Genomic DNA, 23704 nt, shown 5'->3' with positions numbered 1-23704 from the left:
TCTACCTAGTGCAGATATGTGAAGGACAGGACGAGCCGCCAATTGATAAAGCTGAATCTATTTATCGTATATATAACCCTTTATGAGGTCTAAGAACACTATACGCTGTTTACTTAAGAAGTACCATAAGGGTACGTAAGTTGCGTAACGATCGCTCAGCCGTAGGCGAGACGCTCAAGCGTCGCGTTCGCTCACGGCCCAGAGATCACCAGACTGACACACTATTGGCTACAGACAAACGTAATGATTCGATATGGCGTAGCGGACGCTCGAGACCACGAGGAGATCACCAGCGGCGCAGACGCTCACAACGCTATACCTTGATATCTATACCTTTAACAATGAGATACACAATATACCTTTATGTAGAGACAGTGTGTAAGTGCAACCTGGTGTAACCTGATTAACTACAAAGCTGCTTGAGCGTCACCGACGCTCTGTGAACACTTAACACTATGAGAAAATACACAGATACTTGTTTAGGGTCCAAAGCCTATTAAATGTATTATAACTAATATACTTGTAAAAAGGAATCACAGTACAAATGATACACTACAATATAACAGAGACTTCCTAACCAAATAACTACACTATAAATACAATACAATACAAGTCGAGATACTTTAAGGAAAATATGGGAGAAAGAGTAGAGAGAGAGAGAGAGAGAGATGAGATGAGAGAGATGGCTCACAGTAAGACAATATGATCACGGAGAAAAACTTACGCATAAGGGGAAACGATCGCATGCGCCTGGACATCCAGCACCCGATTTTCAGCAATGAGAACCGTTGAAGAGTGAGAGCTGGATGTGGTCGGCCTGCCTATTTATGCCCCACACACAATGCAATCTAATGGTCCCTACAATCTTGTCGTCCATTGGACACAGGAATTCGGCTTCGCATCATAACAAAAGGTCATTGGGTAATTCATACAGGTGGGCTGTGACGATTTCAAACAGCTCAGGTGGGTGGGAAACTGGGTTTCCCGCCGCATACCTGAGTAAGAGTAAATAATAGTAATGGACATAAACTTCTTATGTCCATAACTATTCGCACGAGCGATTAATACGCTCCAAACCAACACCGGAATATTGCTATTTAAATACTCTTCCGATGGGTACCAAACACTACTGTATGACTCCTGTTAGACCCTTCCTACAATACAAAGAGGGATCCCTCCGTTTAGGGACATTCTATATTAACCAAACTTTCAGAATCTATCAAAGGGACCATGATCTATAAACTACGTTAATTGTGGAAATATGTAACGATTGGGTCGCACGCTACGACTACATACTCTTTACCGTAAATACGCATACCGATGCGAGCGGGTGCACGCATCAGCGGGTATGCGCTATCACGGGAAAGCGCACGCATGCGCAGCGCGGACCAGCGTGAGGTGCAAATATGGCAGCATGTATAGGGATATTTTTCTGACTTTGACAAGGAATTATAATGAAAGGGAACCCTCTCATAACAGACGTGACTATTACAATGATAGTCATTTAAGAAGGTCTGATATGTGGAATGAGAATAGAGAGAATGATTGGGGGAGGAAGGAGAGGAATCATTCTCCTTTTCAGGAATGGAACCCAAGAACAAGGAGGAGAATATAGGTCACGATAAGGAAAAACTTAAGAAAAGGAAGGTAAAAAGAGGTAAAAGAGCAGGTAACAAAAATAAAAATAAAGAAAAAATTTCAGAACCCACGAAACAGGCATTGAAGGATCAGGAACCACAGGATAATTCAGTAAAGATTTTTAATCTAAGTAGCAGAATTCTGACTAGCGATGAAGAGAAAGTTCTTAAAAGAGGCCTAAAGTTTGCCCCCACTAGTCAAATTGATTCATTTGACTTTTATGTTGACTTACAAAAGTACATACGGAAATTAACAGTCAAGAGATTCTTTTCTAATAAGAATGAGGTGGGGGGTGGGGACACTGATGATCGCCCAGGTTCCCACTTTAAACCTAAATCGTCATTCTATCCAACACACGCGAGAGGGAGTTTTGTTGACTGTTTCAACAAACTCATTCTGGATGATGTAGAACAAATACTAAGAAGGAAACGTAGAAATTGCAATTTGACGAGAAAAGAATGGGAGGCGTTAAAAAATCTGAGGTCTGATGATCAATTGATTATTAAACCGGCCGATAAAGGTGGGGGGGGTGGTCCTTATGGACAAGGCAGATTATGTAGTGGAGATTGATCGCCAACTAAATGATGGCATCACTTATAGCAAACTAAAGGGAGACCCGACCACCAGAATGATGAAAGCATTACGAGAATTTATGGATAATGCTTTACTCAAAGGGGTCATTACAAAATCTGAATATGAATACATAATGGTGGAATATCCTTCCATTCCGACGATTTATACACTGCCAAAAGTCCATAAGGACCCCCTCCACCCGCCTGGCCGACCGATAGTATCAGGTGTAAATAGCATTACAGCAAACCTTTCTTCGGTAGTCGATCATCATTTGCAACCGTTAGTAAGAAAAACAAAAGCCTTCCTTAAAGACACAGGAGATGTGCTTAATTTACTGAAGAATACTACTTGGAATCAAGACTACATCTTAGTAAGCGCAGACGTGTCCTCACTGTATACAATTATACAGGAGGATAAGGGGATAGAAGCCGTGAACCATTTTTTAGAATTATCTGATTATTCAACAGATTTAAAATGGTTCCTGATAGAAAGCATTAGATTTATCCTTAGAAATAATTATTTCATCTTTAACGGGACTTATTATTTGCAGAAGGTGGGTACGGCGATGGGCACCAGGTTCGCACCGAGCTACGCCAACCTCTTCATGGCCTACTGCGAAGACCTCACAGTATGGCAGGGGGGTGTGCTCGGGGCGGGCCTGGTGCTCTGGCGTCGCTATATAGATGACCTTCTTTTTGTTTGGGATAAGAGTCTTGATGAACTTGACTCCTTTTGTGAATCCCTTAATTCTAATGATTTCAATATTAAGCTTGTCATAACCAAAAGCACCAAAGAAATAATTTTTTTGGATCTGTGCATTTATGTGAATGAACTGGGATTGCAAACTCGACTGTACCGTAAACCTACGGACTCAAATAGCCTTATTCAAAAAACTAGCCAACATCACGCAAATTGGCTAGACGGCATTCCATACAGCCAATTTATACGCTCAAAACGTAACTGCACAGAAGTGGAGATATATAATAAGGAGACAGATGAGATGATGGACCGTTTCATAGAGAAAGGTTATGATGAGAAATCTCTCGTAGAGACACGTGAAAGGGTTGATCGTTTAGACAGAACAGACCTAATCGTAAATAGAGAGAATAAACAGAAAAGTAAAGCAGATAATGCTAAGTGGGCTTTTATATCGGAATATAACTCTCAATTCAAAGAAATTGAGAATGTCTTTAGGAGACATTGGAAAATCCTAAAAAAAGACCCAATTTTGGGGAATGATTTACCTGCCAAACCTGTTTTTATTTACAGGAAATCTCGTTCACTAAAAGATAAATGAGTTCACAGTTCCATCGAACCAGTGAAAAGAAGCAGTATAAGAACTAAAGGCTTTCACCGTTGCGCTATGTGCAACATGTGTAGGGCAACAACAGGCACAAGTAAAATAAAAGACTTTGAGGTAAATAAAAAACAAACACACAATACATGAGTTTATAACGTGTAACTCAAAGAACGTGGTTTATGCAATAGAATGCAAATGTGGGCTTGTATATGTGGGTAAAACCACCCGTAATCTTAAAGTGCGACTTTCTGAACATTTATATAACATCAAAAAAGGTTTGGAATCTCACTCCCTTTCGGCCCATTTTAAGAAGGTGCATGGTTGCAATCCAAATGGGATAAAATCTTTTTGGGGGATTCAATTAATAAATCCAACTTGGCGCAACAAGGATATTGATGTATCCCTTGCAAAATCTGAAATGCGCTGGATATACAAACTAGGGCCCTCATTCCGAGTTGATCGCTCGGTATTTTTCATCGCATCGCAGTGAAATTCCGCTTAGTACGCATGCGCAATATTCGCACTGCGACTGCGCCAAGTAATTTTACAATGGAGATAGTATTTTTACTCACGGCTTTTTCATCGCTCCGGCGATCGTAATGTGATTGACAGGAAATGGGTGTTACTGGACGGAAACAGGCCGTTTTATGGGCGTGCGGGAAAAAACGCTACCGTTTCCGGAAAAAACGCAGGAGTGGCCGGGGAAACGGGGGAGTGTCTGGGCGAACGCTGGGTGTGTTTGTGACGTCAAACCAGGAACGACAAGCACTGAACTGATCGCACAGGCAGAGTAAGTCTGAAGCTACTCTGAAACTGCTAAGTAGTTAGTAATCGCAATATTGCGAATACATCGGTCGCAATTTTAAGAAGCTAAGATTCACTCCCAGTAGGCGGCGGCTTAGCGTGTGTAACTCTGCTAAAATCGCCTTGCGAGCGATCAACTCGGAATGAGGGCCTAGGTACATTGGCACCAGCTGGTTTGAATAGCGATTTCGAACTTAAATGGTTCCTAAAGTTTTGATGTATCCTTTGAGACTCTGAGGAGCTTTTTTCTATATTCATTTTGCTTGTATGTTATGAAAATGTTATATACATGTCAATAGAGGGATCTATGTATTTTTTTGGAAATTTTCCTTATATTATATTTTTATGTTTATGTTTTATGGTGGATATGTCTATATGGACTCATTGATCGTGATCTGATTGAGGGTAACACAATCCGAAAGAAGAAATCATCCTTTGGGCTAGAAATCGCGGCATTACAGGGCAACTTCCTGTTGCTGGAACGCAAACAGGAAGTTCGGGAGGTAGCCGTGGAACGCAACACATGTCACTTTCTGGTGACATACTACCGCTCATTGATGTCCAGACTGGTTTCTATTCACAGTTGGAACACAAATAGGAAGTGTAGAAGGTTGCTGTGGAACGCAGTATGCGTCACTTCCGGGTGACGCACTTCCGCTTTCGACGCCCGGATCAGCGCCGTTCCACAGCTGTGTTTAATTAAGTCAATTATATTGTGGTAATTATATAAGGTGGGATAGATGCCCCACTTGCCCCATGCTTCTGAGGAAGGATTGTATAATCCGAAAACGCGTTTAAGCAGGACTAAGGGGACCTTGTAACAACCGGACCTTGCAGCCACAGCGGATCCAGGAGTCTCTCCACTGATCTTCCCAGCACTGGGTGTTACACCTGATCTTATGAGGAGCTCCAAGTACATCTGAACTGGCGTGACTGTTGGGGAATCTAAACCAGGGAACTGGTGATATATGCTTTTATGTAATTTTTTAGTTATATAAGGAACGATTTTTTGCTGACAGTATGAGGATGATAAAGACCTTATTGGTGTTCATGATAACCCTATGAGGGTGATATGCATTGATTCGTCTATATCCATGATTAATGATCCATACCGTGATGGATTTCTGATCTGTTTTAAGAGCGACATTCACTGTCCGTTACCATTGTGTAAGCCATTTATGTATTTATAAACAGGAGCGCCACGTGTGGCCAATTTTATTTAATTCACTGTCACACTTAGGGGTTTGGTGAAAGCTCTGTCTTTTGTGTCCACACAGGCTGCTACTGTTTTTTCTTTGCAAGCGCTCTGGAGAATATTTGTATTTATTGCATAGTCGGTGGGAACTGCCACAGATAGACATGATGGCGTCCCGCCTCAACAAAAAGCTGCAGAGGTATTGCGCCAGGTCAAGAGACCCTCAGGCAGTGGCGGTAGACGCCCTTGTGACACCGTGGGTGTTCCTGTCCGTCTATGTATTTCCTCCACTTCCTCTCATACCAAAGGTGTTGAGAATAGTAAGAAGAAAAGGAGTGAGAACAATCCTCGTTGTTCCAGATTGGCCACGATGGACCTGCTATCCAGATCTGCAGGAAATGCTCACGGAAGATCCGTAGCCTCTTCCTCTAAGGCAGGACCTGTTGCAACAGGGTGCCTGTCTGTTCCAAGACTTACCGCCGCTGCGTTTGACGGCATGGCGGTTGAACGCCGGATCCTAGCGGAAAAAGGTATTCCGGTGGAGGTTATCCCTACGCTGATAAAGGCTAGGAAGGAAGTAACAGCAAAACATTATCACCGTATATGGCGAAGATATGTTTCTTGGTGTGAGGCCAGGAATGCTCCTACGGAAGAATTCCATCTGGGCCGTTTCCTTCACTTCCTACAAACTGGAGTGGATTTGGGCCTTAAATTAGGCTCCATTAAGGTCCAGATTTCGGCCCTATCAATTTTCTTTCAAAAAGAATTGGCTTCTTTCCCAGAAGTTCAGACTTTTGTTAAGGGAGTACTGCATATTCAGCCTCCGTTTGTGCCTCCGGTGGCGCCTTGGGACCTTAATGTGGTCTTGGGCTTCCTAAAGTCACACTGGTTTGAACCACTGAAAACGGTAGAGTTGAAATATCTCACTTGGAAGATGGTCATGTTTTTAGCCCTGGCTTCGGCTAGGCGATTGTCGGAATTAGCGGCTTTATCACATAAAAGCCCCTATCTGGTTTTTCATATGGATAGAGCGGAATTGCGGACACGTCCTCAGTTCCTGCCAAAAGTGGTTTCATCCTTTCATATGAACCAACCTATTGTGGTGCCTGTGGCTACACTGGACTTAGAGGATTCAGAGTCCCTTGATGTGGTCAGGGCTTTGGAAATTTATGTAGCCAGGACGGCTTGAGTCCGAAAAACAGAAGCACTGTTTGTTCTGTATGCAGCCAACAAGCTTGGCGGCCCTGCTTCATAGCAGACTCTTGCTCGCTGGATCTGTAACACGATTCAGCAGGCGCATTCTTCGGCAGGATTGCCGTTACCTAAATCGATCAAGGCCCATTCCACTAGGAAAGTGGGCTCTTCTTGGGCGGCTGCCCGAGGGGTCTCGGCACTACAGCTGTGTCGAACTGCTAATTGGTCGGGTACAAACACCTTTGCAAAATTCTATAAGTTTGATACCCTGGCTGAGGAGGACCTCATGTTTGCTCAATCGGTGCTGCAGAGTCATCCGCACTCTTCCGCCCGTTTGGGAGCTTTGGTATAATCCCCATGGTCCTTACGGAGTCCCCAGCATCCTCTAGGACGTTATAAGATTTTACTTACCGGTAAATCTATTTCTCGTAGTCCGTAGAGGATGCTGGGCGCCCGTCCCAAGTGCGGACTTCTTCTGCAATACTTGTATATAGTTATTGCTTCAATAAGGGTTACGTTATTGTTGCATCGGGCGGGAACTGATGCTAGGTTGTTGTCATACTGTTTACTGGATTGTTATCACAAGTTATACGGTGTGATTGGTGTGGCTGGTATGAATCTTGCCCTTGGATTAACAAAAATCCTTTCCTCGTACTGTCCATCTCCTCTGGGCACAGTTCTCTAACTAAGGCCTGGAGGAGGGACAGAGAGGGAGGAGCCAGTGCACACCAGGAACTAAATTCTTTCTTAATGTGCCCATGTCTCCTGCGGAGCCCGTCTCTCCCCATGGTCCTTACGGAGTCCCCAGCATCCTCTACGGACTACGAGAAATAGATTTACCGGTAAGTAAAATCTTATTTTAACAAAGGTAAGTTCTTACCATAAAACTCGTTTAGCGGGGGTCTGAGGGCATCCGGAACTTTTCTCCACGTGGATTCCGACCCGCACCACGCTGGAGATCAGGCAGCCCTGTTCGGATGCCAAATGCAGACAGAGTTGGCGGCGACCAGATGGGTAAGAGGAGGGATCAGGCTATTGAAAGCCACTCACCAGGAAGCAGCGCCCCACCTGAGTGCGGAGATCGCCATGGCTCACAGCTTCACCGCCAGCAGGACCACAGCAAACGGCAACAACGTCCTGCAGAGCAGCCCTGGGCTGATGGACAAGGGCTACCCGCGCACTAGCTTGGCCACCCTCAACACGCAGGTGAGGCTGAAGCGCGCTAGGGAGGCCCCGCAACGCACCGAAGGAGGCTCCCATCGACTGGGGCATCGTGCGCAGCCCGGCCGACGAACGCAGACAGGGACGTCGATGACCAGTCGGGAGTGGCGCCTATGGGTCCACAAGGATGGATCAGAACATGTGGAGCAGCGTTACGGAGCAGTGCTGCAGGGCATCGGTCCAGTGGCAAGGTTATGACATACTAACCCATCCCCCACCCAGTGCTCTGCTTTCTATTACCCCCCTCTCCCGCCAGCACTTATTACCGCCTCTTTAGGTCTACAGCAGCTTCACCCCCCCTTAACGGTAGCCATAACCCACCCATGGCGGAGCACTTCGCACAGCCAGCAGAACTCCCCCAGCGATGTCCTGCCCAGCAAGTGGAGCAACAAGCTGCATGGAGGGACCCCCAAGAGCCGCGTCAACCACTGCCTTTACCCGGCCTGGGCTCACCAGTACAGGCCTGCGCCCATCTCCCCCTCCTTTACAGTTAGACTGGAATGCAAGCGTCGGTAGGTCTGTCTGTCCCCCCCCCTTCCCCTCTCCACCACCCTGCAGCCACCACAGCCAGGCATGGGCCGTCGCCCAGGCAAGCGCGCAGCAAGAAAAAGGATTGGTGAGTTGAATCATGCATGTGACATGTAGAACGCTGGTGTTATGTTAGTTCAGGGCATGCCTGCTTTTGGGAACTAAAATAAGGAAGATCGCCGTAAGAAACGCTGTGTGCCATCAAGGGCATACTCTGCCCAAAAGGTGTGGCTAATTCCACATATGGTCGTATCTACTAAATGCTTGTTGTTGAGAGATATTTCTAGATGACAGTGGTAATGTAAATTTAGGAAGTCTTGCAAGTATTGATGCTAGCGGCACAGTCTGCAATATTGAGTTTCTTGTTTGCAATGTACATTCGCTATGACATGTCTTTTATTCACATACATAAAGGGGGGATGCCTATGCAATACATTACATATGCATTTTGACCTGTGAAGGCATTCCTAGACACACAAGAACATGATGAGTTTGGGGTATTGAATGTTACTCTTTCACGAGCACTGGCTTGCTTACATTCTGCAGGCACTACATATATTTATGGTATGGGCTAATTTTCATATTGTTACAGCATTAACCAAATCATTAACGAAGGTGCTGTGCTTGCTCACAGGGCTTGTACCCTCATATGGGCTAGTTTAGTGTCAGGGAAGCACAGGTTCTATTCCCCATATAGCGGAGGAGTTCGTGTTCGTATGCTGCGGTATCTCTTTCTTAAGGGTACCCGCAAGGGGTGATAATGAGAGTTGGCAGCTCAAGTATGCGTGATTACACACAAAGCGACGTTAATATAATGGTAATACTAGTGAGGTTCAAGTTATCTAATGTTAGCACAGCGCAAGATGGAGCGCGATGATAAGTAAGGTTCCTGAGGCACAGGCTGAGGGTAATGCGGGCGCAGGTGAACCGCCGGGTCACGCGATTCAGATGATGCATCCTTATAAGGGCTAAAATGAAAACAGCGGCATTGCGCAAGGGTGGCTGCGTCAGGAGGAGAGAGCCTGCCGGACGCAGCATTAGAACTGGATGGTCTAAGGCGCAGGAATGATCTCTTACCGATATGTGGGTGTTCCAGTACATGCCCACTATTTGGGCATGCAGGAGAGCTCCATCCCAAGACTCGTAAGTCAGGAGAGTAGGCAATAAAGACTAATATTGAAATCATATATTCCAAAAATATATGGTGTTACCAAAAAGTGCAAATGGAAATTTACAATTCGCCACAGTCCCCTTAACAGGCTATAGGGAGGCAGTTAAGTGCAAAGAAATGGACTGCAAGATAAATCGGTGGTTTCTCTGTGGTATCCCTATTAGCCATGAAAATGCCTTTATTATGCCAAAAAAAAAAAGAGGTTATCACTGGTTAGCAAACGCCCAAATTCCCCACAAACGCTTGTTGGCAGGTAGGAGTGTGTACATAACCATCACTGAGCTGGCAGTTTATTCCTACAAAAGGAATAATCTGGGCACTGGCAACCCTAAAATAACATGGGTTCCGATCCATCTTCTGGCATGTTGTGTTTTTCGGTACGGTTGCGGGGAGGCATACCCTAACATGGCTTGAATGCGATGAGATACATCAGGTTCATCCAGTGTTGGTTTGGGGCAGTAAGGGCCCAACTGGGGAAAGGATAGGGGCCCGTGTGTAGGTCCGTGGCCAGCTGCCAGAGGGGGTGCGGCCAGCCACCACAAGGGCTTGGCTAGCCTTTAGAGAAAGCATGGTCTGGGACCAAGTCGAGAATATATAGTGCATCATGATAATGTACCAGATTACTTACAGCAAGGCACTGTAGAGATTATACTATAGTCTTGCGCAGTGTAATGTAACACATGTTTAATGTATAATTCAAGGACACAGTCTGTTATCTGATCCCTAAGGGAATAGATGACCCCTTCAGGTGGGCCCACAGCGGGTTTTCCCTTGTGCCCCTATTGGCCAGTTCACTCCCGTGTTCATTAATTCCATGTACAGGGCGGATGGTGGCCATGCATGGTGGGATACGACAACGCTTTTAGAAAGAACTGTGGCTTTAAAGGGTCAGCCGGACACTAATCTTGGCACGTGATAGCGGGCTGTGGTGTTAAGGTGCAGGCGAGAAAGCGGGACATGAAGGTAGCGTGACTAAAAGGCCAGCAGGTAGGCACGCAGAAGCAGGTTAAGGGTAATACTGCTAACGGGGCATGGATTAACAGAACACCTCCCCACCCTGCAGGCTTAAGCACTTGGCAAAGGATGGTTATATGCAGAAGAGGCATCAGGAAGGTTCCCTGGAGCCCCTGCGTCTGTAAAAGTCAACGGGAGCTTATGTGGCTTTCTGGGTTGTGTATGTTATGTGCGGTGTCGGAAACCCAGTTGTGATTCCCATGAGGGGAAGAGGATATTTCAGCCTAGTTAGGCTAAAGTGAAACCAAGAAAGGCCATCCAGGTGCTCCACACGCTCCGTAGCCACGTTGTCGCAGGAAGGTCGTTGGCAAAAGGGAGCATTACAGCACATGGAAAAGTATGAGTGTGTTGATGCCAGCTTACCTGTGAACAAGTGGGGAACCCCCCTTTTACGGGGGGGGGGGGGTAATGCGAATAAAGCTCATTAAGTATTCAGCGCCTATCCTCCCCAGAAGGGGCATCTGTTAACAATGCCCTGGACAAGGGACAATGTCTGGTGTAATAATACCAGTCGGTCAATTGAATAGTCAGAGCAGTCAGGAGGCGAAGAATGGGACCCTTGCTAGCAAAAGCCAGAGATGGCATCGGCCTGGAGTTCACGGCCCCCGCACACAGGCAATTTCAGCCTCACGGGTTCCCTGTTCAATTTGACGGTTAGTTTTCTTAGGCTAAGGCTCTGTGCCACATGTGGCGCAGGGCATGAGACCTTCGACTCATCCTTACAGGAGTGTGAAGCCTGCACGGGACCCAGGGCAGCAGCGCACTGCATCGGGCAATTAGCTGGTAACAGGTCCTGCACATTAGACCGGGGTGCACACTGGCGGCGCTAGCCCTAGGTAATGCGGATAAGAGCAGGGTCCCCATTGCTAGGATAAGACCCAGAGCCCGGGGACAAGCAATCCTGGAATCTGGGTGCAGGGATTGAGATAGCTGGTCCTAAGCCAGAGGCAGTCGTTAATAGGTGGGCCCAAAGCTGATGACAGGCAATCCCCAAAGGTGGGATTTTGCAGCAGGTGAGCGGAAGGGGCCTCCGCATGGCCATTTCTGTGGCATATGGGGGCTGCAGCAAATGGATCGGTGTTTTGGTGGTATTGGGTACGGGCTAGAGAGGCCCTGCCGGAGGCGGCACTAGGGTTGATTCTATTTCGGAGTGGGAGAAGGGACCTTCTGACGTATCTAGGGGAGGAGATACGTCACCAGGGGGAGGAGCTACGGGCGAGTAGGGTACCCAAAAAGTTCACTCGCCACGCTTGTGGCTCGCTCCGCTTCGCTCGCCACCTGATTACTAAAGGTAGTAGTTGGTGGCGTGGATAGTAGAGGAACTATCCCGCTGGCCTAGCTCCTCCCCCTTGTGTTGTGACTCCTCCCCCAGATGGAAAAGGTCCCTTAGCCCACTTGATTCTAGCATCTACCGCGGCACTAGTGGCAGGGCAGCTCGTGGTAAAAGCACAGTGCCTTGGCAGCAAAATGACCTTGGTAATATTATGTTGTTAGTCCCCATCATGCCTGCCCGGGAGGTCATGGCTTGGATAACAGGGCAGCGGGGCAGTGCACAAATATTCCTAATCATCGCAAAGTTAGCTTGGTGAGAAACCAAAGGGGGTCTGGAGTAAAGGTAAATGCTGCCATCAGTAAGTCGATCACAGCCAGCGGAGGAAACAACAGAAGCACAGCAGTTCATTGAGGCACGAGCAAGGGAGTACAACGATCCAGAAGGCCTGGGCATATTCTGCAATGCCCTTGGGGATGTCCTGAAAGGCTCCGAGTGGTAGCCGCAGGGTGGGGGCTTCGGTCCCAGGTCACTGGGTCCTCGTGTGGCGGGGAGGGAGTGGTGCACAAGGCATGATAAGTAGGGGATTGTCAGAATGCCTTGCATATTCACCAATAGGTGGCCGCACGCCTGGTTCCAGCAATAATGTGACATGGGCCATACGGGTTGCGCGCCAGGTGAGGGTGTTGTGCAGATGGTAGTTGGTTCCAAATGGTAGGGGGCGTGGTCACATACATACAGGGTTGGGACGGGCACACTCCAGGTGGTTTCAGCATTTACAGACCTTTTGTTTGCACCACTCCCCTTTCCTTGCCCTGCGATTGTTTTGTTGTGATTGTGTTATGGAAATAAAGCTGCCCAATTTACGTGGTCTTGTCTCAGTTATTAGGCGGGTCGCTGGTAAGTCAGCCTCTCCATCCTTAATGTTTTGCAGGTCACCTGTAGATTTTTAAAATGAGACAGTTGGTGAGACACCTTGCACCTGCTGGGTGACATGGAAAACGTGAACTGTGTGGGGTCCTGAGGCCCGAGTTTGAGAACCACTGTAGTGTCAAACCCTGAGAGGTTAATGGCCACTATCTCCGCTGACAGGACACTGAGCTCCTGAGGGTGATGATCGTTAGCCACTCGAAGCGACCGCTCACTCACAGCCAGAAGATTCCGGTGGTGAGTGTGTCACCGGCGACCCGACAGGCAGGGAGCCAGTGTGAATGGCTGCAACATGGTGGGAGCGCAGCACTGATACTGCGCTCCGGAAGGCGCCCTGGGCCAGCGCAAATACCCTTACACTGGTCACTCAGGCTATCAGGGACTCCAGTAAACGCTGCTAGCATTATACCTCAGGCCAGTATAAAATTTCAAATAGCGCGCCATGTTTGGGGGTGGAGCTTCTCCTCAGAGCGGACCCAGCAGCTCACCAGCACCATTTTCTCCATGCAGATCCACTTCCAGCGACGCGGACAGGGAGCGATGTCCCTCCACACGACTCCAGCTACCCTGTGCGGCACCAGAGGGTTGTAGAAGGGAGAAGGGGGGGGTTGTAAATTCGCTGTGTAGTCCATTGAGGGTACACAGTCAGCGCCAGGCAGTTCTTATATAACTGTCTCTGGGGCGCTGTGTGCGCTGGCTCCAAACTCTGTCTCTCTCTGAAGGTACTTGGGGGAAACGGTGTCTGACCTTTTCCTGTGTGTGTGTGTGTGTGTGTGTGTGTGTGTGTGTGTATGCAAAATTCTCACATAACCATATCCAGGCACTCTGTGTCTTATGCTGCAGAGGAGGTATCTACTCCAGCGGAATCCATTCCATGTACCCAGCAATTAATATCATATCTCAGACTTCTGAATCTGAGCCACTATGGCTGGCTTCCATTAAGGGAATGTTAGCTCAGATTTCTCTAACGTCCTAGTGGATGCTGGGGACTCCGAAAGGACCATGGGGAATAGCGGCTCCGCAGGAGACTGGGCACAAAGTAAAAGCTTTATGACTAGCTGGTGTGCACTGGCTCCTCCCCCTATGACCCTCCTCCAAGCCTCAGTTAAGATTTTGTGCCCGAACGAGAAGGGTGCAATCTAGGTGGCTCTCCTGAGCTGCTTAGAGTAAAAGTTTAAATAGGTTTTTTATTTTCAGTGAGACCTGCTGGCAACAGGCTCACTGCATCGAGGGACTAAGGGGAGAAGAAGCAAACTCACCTGCGTGCAGAGTGGATTGGGCTTCTTAGGCTACTGGACATTAGCTGGGGGGGGGGCGCCCTGGGAAGCAATGAATTTACCTTATTTGGCAAAAAATACATCACATATAGCTCCTGGGCTATATGGATGTATTTAACCCCTGCCAGTTTTCCAGAAAAAAGCGGGAGAAGAGCCCGCCGTGAAGGGGGCGGGGCCTATCTCCTCAGCACACAGCGCCATTTTTCCCACACAGCTCCGCTGGTAGGAAGGCTCCCAGAATCTCCCCTGCATCCTGCAACTACAGAAACAGGGTAAAAAAGAGAGGGGGGCACTTATTTGGCAAAATAACAGATATAAGCAGCTATAAGGGATAGACACTTATTGTAAGGTTGTCCCTATACATATATAGCGCTCTGGTGTGTGCTGGCAAACTCTCCCTCTGTCTCCCCAAGGGGCTAAGTGGGTCCTGTCCTCTATCAGAGCATTCCCTGTGTGTGTGCTGGGTGTCGGTACGTGTGTGTCGACATGTATGAGGAGGAAAATGATGTGGAGGCGGAGCAATTGCCTATAATGGTGATGTCACCCCCTAGGGAGTCGACACCTGAATGGATGGCCGTAATTAAGGAATTACGTGACAGTGTCGGCACGTTACAGAAAACTGTTGACGACATGAGACAGCCGGCAGCTCAGTTAGTGCCTGTCCAGGCGTCTCAAACACCGTCAGGGGCTATTAAACGCCCGTTACCTCAGTGGGTCGACACGGACCCAGACACAGACACTGACTCCAGTGTCGACGGTGAAGAAACAAACGTATTTTCCAGTAGGGCCACACGTTACATGATCACGACAATGAAGGAGGTTTTGCACATCTCTGATACTGCAAGTACCACAAAAAGGGGTATTATGTGGGGTGTGAAAAAACTACCCGTAGTTTTTCCTGAATCAGATGAATTGAATGAAGTGTGTGATGAAGCGTGGGTTACCCCCGACAAAAAACTGCTAATTTCTAAAAAATTATTGCCACTATATCCCTTCCCACCAGAGGTTAGGGCTCGTTGGGAAACACCCCCTAGGGTGGATAAGGCGCTCACACGCTTATCAAAACAAGTGGCGTTACCGTCTCCAGAAACGGCTGCCCTTAAGGAGCCAGCAGATAGGAGGCTGGAAAATATCCTTAAAAGTATATACACACATACTGGTGTTATACTGCGACCAGCAATCGCCTCAGCCTGGATGTGCAGTGCTGGGGTGGCTTGGTCGGATTCCCTGACTGAAAATATTGATACCCTGGACAGGGACAATATATTATTGACTATAGAGCATTTAAAGGATGCATTCCTATATATGCGAGATGCACAGAGAGACATTTGCACTCTGGCATCAAGAGTAAGTGCGATGTCCATTTCTGCCAGAAGAGGATTATGGATGCGACAGTGGTCAGGGGATGCGGATTCCAAACGGCATATGGAAGTATTGCCGTATAAAGGGGAGGAGTTATTTGGGGGCGGTCTATCGGACCTGGTGGCCACGGCAACGGCTGGGAAATCCACCTTTTTACCCCAAGTCACCTCGCAGCAGAAAAAGATACCGTCTTTTCAGGCTCAGTCCTTTCGTCCCCATAAGGGCAAGCGGGCAAAAGGCCACTCATATCTGCCCCGGGGCAGAGGAAGGGGAAAAAGACTGCAACAGACAGCTTCTTCCCACGAACAGAAGCCTTCCCCCGCTTCTGCCAAGTCCTCAGCATGACGCTGGGGCCTTACAAGCGGACTCAGGCACGGTGGGGGCCCGTCTCAAGAATTTCAGCGCGCAGTGGGCTCACTCGCAAGTGGACCCCTGGATCCTGCAGGTAGTATCTCAGGGGTACAAATTGTAATTCGAGACGTCTCCCCCTCGCCGGTTCCTGAAGTCTGCTTTACCAACGTCTACCCCCGACAGGGAGGCGGTATTGGAAGCCATTCACAAGCTGTATTCCCAGCAAGTGATAATCAAGGTACCCCTCCTACAACAGGGAAAGGGGTATTACTCCACGCTGTTTGTGGTACCGAAGCCGGACGGCTCGGTGAGACCCATTTTAAATCTGAAAGCCTTGAACACTTACATAAAAAGGTTCAAGTTCAAGATGGAGTCACTCAGAGCAGTGATAGCGAACCTGGAAGAAGGGGACTACATGGTGTCTCTGGACATCAAGGATGCTTACCTCCATGTCCCAATTTGCCTTTCTCACCAAGGGTACCTCAGGTTTGTGGTACAGAACTGTCACTATCAGTTTCAGACGCTGCCGTTTGGATTGTCCACGGCACCCCGGGTCTTTACCAAGGTAATGGCCGAAATGATGATTCTGCTTCGAAGAAAAGGCGTCTTAATTATCCCTTACTTGGACGATCTCCTGATAAGGGCACGGTCCAGAGAACAGTTAGAGGTCGGAGTAGCACTATCTCAAATAGTACTACGACAGCACGGATGGATTCTAAATATTCCAAAATCGCAGCTGATTCCGACGACACGTCTGCTGTTCCTAGGGATGATTCTGGACACAGTACAGAAAAAGGTGTTTCTCCCGGAAGAGAAAGCCAGGGAGTTATCCGACCTAGTCAGGAAACTCCTAAGACCAGGCCAGGTGTCAGTGCATCAGTGCACAAGGGTCCTGGGAAAGATGGTGGCTTCTTACGAAGCGATTCCATTCGGCAGATTCCACGCAAGAACTTTTCAGTTGGATCTGCTAGACAAATGGTCCGGATCGCATCTTCAAATGCATCAGCGGATAACCCTGTCTCCAAGGACAAGGGTGTCTCTCCTGTGGTGGTTACAGAGTGCTCATCTCCTAGAGGGCCGCAGATTCGGCATTCAGGATTGGGTCCTGGTGACCACGGATGCCAGCCTGAGAGGCTGGGGAGCAGTCACACAGGGAAAAAATTTCCAGGGCTTGTGGTCAAGCATGGAAACGTCACTTCACATAAATATCCTGGAACTAAGGGCCATTTACAATGCCCTAAGTCAGGCAAGGCCTCTGCTTCAGGGTCAGCCTGTATTGATCCAGTCGGACAACATCACGGCAGTCGCCCACGTAAACAGACAGGGCGGCACAAGAAGCAGGAGGGCAATGACGGAAGTGGCAAGGATTCTTCGCTGGGCGGAAAATCATGTGATAGCACTGTCAGCAGTGTTCATTCCGGGAGTGGACAACTGGGAAGCAGACTTCCTCAGCAGACACGATCTTCACCCGGGGGAGTGGGGACTTCACCCAGAAGTCTTCCACATGATTGTAAACCGTTGGGAAAAACCAAAGGTGGACATGATGGCGTCTCGCCTCAACAAAAAACTGGACAGATATTGCTCCAGGTCAAGGGACCCTCAGGCAATAGCTGTGGACGCTCTGGTAACACCGTGGGTGTACCGGTCAGTGTATGTGTTCCCTCCTCTTCCTCTCATACCAAAAGTACTGAGAATCATAAGAAGGAGAGGAGTAAAGACTATACTCGTGGCTCCGGATTGGCCAAGAAGGACTTGGTACCCGGAAATTCAAGAGATGCTCACGGAAGACCCGTGGCCTCTACCTCTAAGACAGGACCTGCTCCAGCAGGGACCATGTCTGTTCCAAGACTTACCGCGGCTGCGTTTGACGGCATGGCGGTTGAACGCCGGATCCTGAAGGAAAAAGGCATTCCGGATGAAGTCATCCCTACCCTGATCAAAGCCAGGAAGGATGTAACCGTACAACATTATCACCGTATTTGGCGTAAATATGTTGCGTGGTGCGAGGCCAGGAAGGCCCCTACGGAGGAATTTCAACTGGGTCGATTCCTGCATTTCCTGCAAACAGGACTGTCTATGGGCCTCAAATTAGGGTCCATTAAGGTTCAAATTTCGGCCCTGTCGATATTCTTCCAAAAAGAACTAGCTTCTGTTCCTGAAGTACAGACGTTTGTCAAGGGAGTACTGCATATACAGCCTCCTTTTGTGCCTCCAGTGGCACCTTGGGATCTCAATGTAGTGTTGGGATTCCTAAAATCACATTGGTTTGAACCACTCACCACTGTGGACTTGAAATATCTCACATGGAAAGTGGTAATGCTGTTAGCCCTGGCTTCAGCCAGGCGTGTATCAGAATTGGCGGCTTTATCCTATAAAAGCCCTTACCTACTTTTTCATACGGACAGGGCAGAATTGAGGACTCGTCCTCAATTTCTCCCTAAGGTGGTTTCAGCATTTCACTTAAACCAATCTATTGTGGTGCCTGCGGCTACTAGGGACTTGGAGGATTCCAAGTTGCTGGACGTAGTCAGGGCCCTGAAAATATATGTTTCCAGGACGGCTGGAGTCAGAAAATCTGACTCGCTGTTTATCCTGTATGCACCCAACAAGCTGGGTGCTCCTGCTTCTAAGCAGACGATTGCTCGTTGGATTTGTAGTACAATTCAGCTTGCACATTCTGTGGCAGGCCTGCCACAGCCAAAATCTGTAAAAGCCCATTCCACACGGAAAGTGGGCTCATCTTGGGCGGCTGCCCGAGGGGTCTCGGCTTTACAACTTTGCCGAGCAGCTACTTGGTCAGGGGCAAACACGTTTGCTAAATTCTACAAATTTGATACCCTGGCTGAGGAGGACCTGGAGTTCTCTCATTCGGTGCTGCAGAGTCATCCGCACTCTCCCGCCCGTTTGGGAGCTTTGGTATAATCCCCATGGTCCTTTCGGAGTCCCCAGCATCCACTAGGACGTTAGAGAAAATAAGAATTTACTTACCGATAATTCTATTTCTCATAGTCCGTAGTGGATGCTGGGCGCCCATCCCAAGTGCGGATTGTCTGCATTACTTGTACATAGTTATTGTTACAAAAATCGGGTTATTGTTGTTGTGAGCCATCTTTTCAGAGGCTCCTTCTGTTATCATGCTGTTAACTGGGTTCAGATTACAAGTTGTACGGTGTGATTGGTGTGGCTGGTATGAGTCTTACCCGGGATTCAAAATCCTTCCTTATTGTGTACGCTCGTCCGGGCACAGTATCCTAACTGAGGCTTGGAGGAGGGTCATAGGGGGAGGAGCCAGTGCACACCAGTTAGTCCTAAAGCTTTTACTTTGTGCCCAGTCTCCTGCGGAGCCGCTATTCCCCATGGTCCTTTCGGAGTCCCCAGCATCCACTACGGACTATGAGAAATAGAATTATCGGTAAGTAAATTCTTATTTTCTACTAGGGTACGTTAAAGAGAAGCACCCAGCGCCAGCTGATAATATTAAAATATCTGCAGCCTCTATAGTGGGTATGCTCCTCCCACAGTATAGCAAAAACGAAAAAAGAGTTTTCTCCACAAATGGAGAAAAGTATATAGAGGCGCTGATATAAAAATATTATGAATAAATATACAATATGGCAATATATACAATTTTTGATTATAGATTTATTTAAACAATAAAAAATGATTACTTGTATTAATACCGGCCGGTAAATATAATCAAAGATATTCCATAATTTATACAATCCTGAGAATAATCAATTTAAAAACAGATCAATTACTGTATCTAAAAATCTAAAGCAAAGCTGTAGTACAGAATATCCTTTAGAATACAAACGTATCTAGATGTTTTAGATTTATTATACTAGTGCGTGTGCCCGATTTTGTAAACATAATCACTCTTCCCGTCCACTGGTAGCAGTTCCTTTTTATGTGGACATATCAGGAAATCAGGTGAGTATATTAAGTTACAACTGCTTTATAGCCAGAATATATATTGGCTTATCCCGTGAAATTCACTGTGTGAAAGTTTCTTGTTCACTGTGGCATGGAGGGAGCAAAGTTATATTTATCCTTAGGAATGAAGTTATTTACTTGGTGGTAAAGGAGCTTATTGGAAATGATTCCATAGAGACGAGGTATACAGTATAGTGCTCACCTCGTTACCTTATGTTGGACTATGCACCGCTCCCGGACTCAGCTGTCGGCGCCGCTTCAGGCGCTCGTTTCTCCTGCAGCCATCTCGTGGTGTGCTTCCTGTATATTGTCAAGCTCCACACTGCACATAAAGCTGTTCCTCGTGCAGCTCGTTCCCGGACAACGCTGCCGGCGCTGCCTCAAGCGCTCGTCTCTCCTGCAGCCGTCTGGTAGCTGTTCCCTCTGTGATATAGTGTCGGGCTCTGCAACGCACATGAGCCGCACAGCAGATACTATTCCCAGTGCCGCTCTCTCCTCAGATGACGGTTTGTTTTCAGGACGTATAAACCATATTCATCTGGTCATATGATGAAATAGATGGATATGCCGGCTTGTGGTAAAAGATAAAAGGGTTTACGCGTTTCTCTGCCTTTAGATCCGCTCGGCAGCTTCCTCAGAACATAATGAGGTTGTCTGTATTGAGGTGTATTTTTAAAAGCATTCAAGATTCCATACACCTGTTCGCAATTGAGATTTATCCCCTCCTATTTTAACTCTTAGGATAATCTCCTCAAGGGATATATTCCCAATAAGTTATTACCGATATAGACAGCCTCACATTACTTATATCTATTCATATAAAAACCACAAATATACAAAGTATAAACATTTAAATATTTATATTTATATAGCTTCATTTAAATATGTTCCAGATTACCATTTATATAGACAACACCATAGATTATAATGTATTCTATGCAGAGGAGAAGTGAATAATCAGAGGTAAACAGAGAGAAATAAACCAATAATTTCCTATGTAATTCCATTGTTTTGTAAATATACATAGCTGATATAGAATCCTATTACGCACAAATACACATATTGTATAGGAGGTAGTTGTGTATGTGTATTTGTGCGTAATAGGATTCTATATCAGCTATGTATATTTACAAAACAATGGAATTACATAGGAAATTATTGGTTTATTTCTCTCTGTTTACCTATGTTAAAATTCATCTTAAATTTAGTGGTAGGCGACATCTTGATTATTCACTTCTCCTCTGCATAGAATATATTATAATCTATGGTGTTGTCTATATAAATGGTAATCTGGAACATATTTAAATGAAGCTATATAAATATTTAAATGTTTATACTTTGTATATTTGTGGTTTTTATATGAATAGATATAAGTAATGTGAGGCTGTCTATATCGGTAATAACTTATTGGGAATATATCCCTTGAGGAGATTATCCTAAGAGTTAAAATAGGAGGGGATAAATCTCAATTGCGAACAGGTGTATGGAATCTTGAATGCTTTTAAAAATACACCTCTATACAGACAACCTCATTATGTTCTGAGGAAGCTGCCGAGCGGATCTAAAGGCAGAGAAACGCGTAAACCCTTTTATCTTTTGCCACAAGCCGGCATATCCATCTATTTCATCATATGACCAGATGAATATGGTTTATACGTCCTGAAAACAAACCGTCATCTGAGGAGAGAGCGGCACTGGGAATAGTATCTGCTGTGCGGCTCATGTGCGTTGCAGAGCCCGACACTATATCACAGAGGGAACAGCTACCAGACGGCTGCAGGAGAGACGAGCGCTTGAGGCAGCGCCGGCAGCGTTGTCCGGGAACGAGCTGCACGAGGAACAGCTTTATGTGCAGTGTGGAGCTTGACAATATAGAGGAAGCACACCACGAGACGGCTGCAGGAGAAACGAGCGCATGAAGCGGTGCCGACAGCTGAGTCCGGGAGCGGTGCATAGTCCAACATAAGGTAACGAGGTGAGCACCATACTGTATACCTAGTCTCTATGGAATCATTTCCAATAAGCTCCTTTACCACCAAGTAAATAACTTCATTCCTAAGGATAAATATAACTTTGCTCCCTACATGCCACAGTGAACAAGAAACTTTCACACAGTGAATTTCACGGGATAAGCCAATATATATTCTGGCTATAAAGCAGTTGTAACTAAATATACTCACCTGATTTCCTGATATGTCCACATAAAAAGGAACTGCTACCAGTGGACGGGAAGAGTGATTACGTTTACAAAATCGGGCACACGCACTAGTATAATAAATCTTCAACATCTAGATACGTTTGTATTCTAAAGGACATTCTGTACTACAGCTTTGCTTTAGATTTTTAGATACAGTAATTGATCTGTTTTTAAATTGATTATTCTCAGGATTGTATAAATTATGGAATATCTTTGATTATATTTACCGGCCGGTATTAATACAAGTAATAATTTTTTATTGTTTAAATAAATCTATAATCAAAAATTGTATATATTGCCATATTGTATATTTATTCATAATATTTTTATATCAGCGCCTCTATATACTTTTCTCCATTTGTGGAGAAAACTCTTTTTTCGTTTCTACTAGGGTAGCCCATACTGAGACTGAAACTCAGGTTTTAAAGAAGGCTATGGAAGTTTGGTCGGGTTCTGTTCCCTTTACTTCTAATTCCCCTAGCATATACCCAAAGAAACGTGCACTTGCCCAGATTATGCAAGCCGACACGGATACCGACTCTGACACAGCAGACGGTGATGGGGATGTGCTGAAGGGGGCGGCGTCCCTTGCCATTAAGGATGTGTTACACATTACTGACACACCACCTGAGCAGGTTAAGGAGGCTTACTTCACAGACAATAAGAAAGCCTCGCTAACCTTCCCTGCGTCTAAAGAATGAAATGCATTATTTGAAAAGTCCTGGGAAACCCTGGAGAAAAAATTCCAGATCTCAAAAATGGTTCTGGTTGTTTTTCCCTTCCCTGAGGAGGATAGGAAAAAATGTGAAAAACCACCCGTAGTTGACGCATCTGTCTCCAGACTGTCTAAAACGGTGGTTTTACCGGTCCCTAGATCTACCGCATTAAAAGAACCGGCTGATCGTAAGATTGACACTACGCTCAAATCCATATACACTGCTTTAGGAGTGGAATTAAGGCCCACTATTGCCTGTGCATGTATTTCTAAAGCCATAGTAAAGTGGTCAGGTACATTACTAGAGGACTTAGATACGATGGCTAGAAGTGACGTTAAACTGTTTTTACGTAGCATACAGGATTCTGCGGGTTTCATGGTGGAGTCCATGAAGGACCTGGGTACTCTGAATGCAAGGATATTTTCCATGGCTGTCTCAGCACGCAGGGGACTCTGGCTATGCCAATGGTCGGCAGACGCGGAATCCAGAAGAAGTGTTGAGAATCTACCCTTCACAGGTCAGGCTGTATTTGGGGGAAGCGTTGGATGCATGGATTTCCACGGCAACCGCGGGTAAGTCGACCTTTTTTCCCTCAGCTGCTCCTTCTACGAAGAAACCCTTTTTTTCATCAACATCGCAGTCCTTTCGGATCACAAAGACAAAAAAGTCCAAGCCTTCTACCACCTTCTTTAGAGGTGGTCGGGCAAAATCCAAGAAGCCTGCACCTGCAGGTTCCCAGGACCAGAAGCCTGCTTTTGGTTCCTCAGAATCCTCAGCATGACGGTGGACCGCACAGCCTAGAGAACAGGCTGGTGGGTTCGAGACTCGGACGTTTCAGCCACGTCTGGGTGGTGTCCGGCCTGGATCTGTGGATACAGGATATTGTGTCCCAAGGGTACAGACTGTAGTTTCAAGAACTCCTGCCTCACCGATTCTTAAAATCAGGCTTGCCAGCTTTACCGACAGAAAGGGCTATCCTACAGGGAACCATCCGAAAATTGGAAAAGTCAGAGGTCATTGGCCCTCATTC

This window comes from Pseudophryne corroboree, chromosome 9 (assembly GCF_028390025.1).
Source record: "Pseudophryne corroboree isolate aPseCor3 chromosome 9, aPseCor3.hap2, whole genome shotgun sequence".
In the NCBI taxonomy this organism is placed as follows: domain Eukaryota; kingdom Metazoa; phylum Chordata; class Amphibia; order Anura; family Myobatrachidae; genus Pseudophryne; species Pseudophryne corroboree.
The sequence above is the reverse complement of the archived record's forward strand: the minus strand, read 5'-3'. Positions refer to the sequence as shown.